Below are 2971 nucleotides of genomic sequence, written 5' to 3' on the forward strand. Positions count from 1 at the left end.
TGCTCTGTTGTGCTTTGGATTCTTGCCGTGTGGCGCTGCTTGAGGTCCCGAGGAGCTGCTGGCCCTGCTCTCTCATCTCCCAGTGGAAACAATAGCTGGATGGCGGAATCACTTGTGCCAGGTCATTTCACCTGCCTGGGTTTTCACAGCCCACATCTGTAAAATGGGGTGACCCAGACCTGCCTTTCCTGAAGCACTCTGAGCTGTTTCCTTGTAGCTCGCTAGCTAAGTGCCAAGTATCGTGTCAGGCTCTGTGCATCTCCTCAGCTAGTGTCAGAAAGGCAGCCGTGACCTTGGATTTGGAGTGCCTGGTCTGAGAGGCCTTGGATGGGATTTTTCTCAGAGGTGTGGAGTGCCCTTACCCCCATGGATTTCAGTGGGAGATGCAACTGCTCAGCTCTTCTGAAAATGGGGGGTGTCTATAGACATTTGAAAACGGGTGGCTTTAGCGCACTGTGCCTTGGTTTCCCCATTTCTCTACTGGTGATTTTTCCCTATCTCAGCGTTCTGGGCCTTTGAGGCGCATTGTGATTCTCAGATGGGAAGAAACAAGGGCAAAACCCAAGGCTTCAGCAACCCCGAAGTTTGCAATCAAGCGATCTGCAAGGCAGAGGATGCCAAGAGCCTGCTGTGTATCCAATGGAACAGGCAGCTGACCTGCAATTTGCTACTGGCTTGGCTGGAAGGTCCCTGCCTGTTGTTGGGACATAAGAGATTCAACTGGGCTGCTTGGCCTGGCCAGACCTTCACCTGAGCACAGTCAGGCCAAGCATCCCACACCTGTATGGGAGCTGCTCTGCAGAGCCCAGAGGCGGCAGAGCTGAGTGGAAGCAACAGTCAAGTTCTCCCCCTTCTGAAAATTCCGCTTTGGAAACTTCTCAGAGCTGGGCACTACCCAAGGACTCCTGGCCTGCAGGGCAGAAGCCTCTGGCCTAGTGGCTGAACAAATAAGAATCCCACTTCCTCGGTGTAGAGGAATTCTGACCCAGGGCGTGCTCTTAACCCAGCTGTCTCACAGCTCCTAAAGCTTGTCATTCTAAATTCTCCTAGAACTAGGGCTTCCATGAAGGGTAAAGAGTCTGCACGTGGCTGCTTCATCGTAATGAAGGTAAATGTTCTGTGGAATGCTAATGAGTAGTGTAGCTGAGCACAGAGCCAGCTGGCACCGTCACTGCCTGCCCAGTTCACAGTACTGCCTTAACATTTTAAAAATCAGCTCATTGCTGACCCCCCCGTAACTCCACTGCTTGTGGCTGGTTGTAGCAAGGTGGATTCTCCAGTAGTAGGTGCTTAGAACTGACTGCCATTTTTCTCAGGTGGTTGAGAAGCTGTGCTGTATAAGCAGTATGGCACTGCCCTGTGATCCTGGAGACCTAGCGTCTAGTCTCAGCTCTGTGCCCTGGGCAAGTCCTCTGTGCCTCTCCCCCTGATTTAGATTATACAGCGGGCTGGGCAGGAACTGTTTGTAAGGTACCTAGTACCCTGGGTTCAGGTGCCGCCTCACTCCTATAGCTCATAAGAGCACAAATTACATCTTCTTATCACTTCTCTTTATTTTCTGATCTGTGTGGTTGTGGGGAGAAGAGGAGGTGAGGGGAAAGAGAATGTGGTTAATATTAACCCTTATCTACAGGCACCTTGTCCCAGTTAGTATTTAGCAGGCGTCTTTAATAATACACCCAAGGCTGTTGCCGCCCTGCCTAGCAGCCTGGGAGAGAGACATTGTTTAAAAGGCTGGGTTTTAGCAGGCTTACAAAAAATAGCAGAGTGGCATTTTTTTAGTGGCAACGGCCCTCCTCCCTCCAGTGCTAGTCCAGGCACCACTGGTATAAACTTCGCAGACTAGCTACCTCAGCCACACACAAGAGGCTTCAGTCCTTGGCTTCTCTGCTGCTATTATGCCTGCTGAGGTAGGCTGTGGGTACTTGATCACCATAACTATCATGCTATAGTAGTCAAGGCTGGATCCTCACCACCCCTGGAGTTTTGTTAAGCAGCCTCCTACCTTCCTACTTTGTTACTAATTAATTTGTGAAATAGTTAATTGCAGGGACTGTCCTTTTTCTCAGGAGTGATTGTGAATGTTTTCTTCCTCCGTTCGGGCTAGGCCCATGTGCCTTTGAGTGGAGTTGAAGGAGGTGGATTGCTAATGTTATGGTCTGGCTATGATCCCTGAAGTAGAGAGCAGTACCATTTCCAGGGGCTGGTCAGATCTTCCAGAGCCCTTCCCCTAGGTCAGGGCTAACCTGCTGTGTTCCGGGGGGGTGGGGGCTCTCTGTCCCCAGGCCTGGGGAGGGTGCAGCCCTAGGTGCTGTGGAGGAGGACCTGTACGTCCCCATTTTAGGTTTAAAACAAAGGGAGTATTTTTCACACAAGGCCTAGTCCGCCCGTGGCACTCCTCGCTAAGGATGGTGTGAAGGCCAAGACAATAACAGGATTCAAAGAAGAACTAGATGAGCCATGGATGGACCTATCGGCCGTGCACTTCCAGCCGGGCTGGTGCCCCTAGTCTGTGTGCCAGGAGCCGGGAATGGGTCAGGTGCTGAGTCCCTGCTCCGCCCGTGCCCTCTGGGGCACCTGGCCCTGGCCCTGGCAGGACCCTGGGCTCGGAGCCCGCCTGGCCGCGCCGATGGTCTAACCCCCCCGGGGCTTTGCCGAGTCTGCGGGGGGCTCGGCTCCCGCCTGCCCCGTGGCTGGGCGGCGGGCAGGCAGGGACCGTCGGTCCCAGCGCGTCTTCCCACGGGGACTCCATCTCCCAGCATGCACTGCGCCCCGGGGCCGCGCGCTGCGGCACCAGCCCTGCCGCAGGGGCTGCTGGGAGCCGTAGTCCGCCGCGCGGACCGCTGTTTCCGGGATGGATGGGGGGGTCGCGGTGGCGCTCTGGGCGCTGATTGGCAGGCGGGCAGCTCGGGCCGGGGCCTGGCTTGGCGCGGAGCCGCGCGATTGGCGGAGGCGGCGGGCGGAGGAGCCT

The sequence above is a fragment of the Gopherus flavomarginatus genome, chromosome 25, assembly GCF_025201925.1.
Source record: "Gopherus flavomarginatus isolate rGopFla2 chromosome 25, rGopFla2.mat.asm, whole genome shotgun sequence".
Taxonomy (NCBI): domain Eukaryota; kingdom Metazoa; phylum Chordata; order Testudines; family Testudinidae; genus Gopherus; species Gopherus flavomarginatus.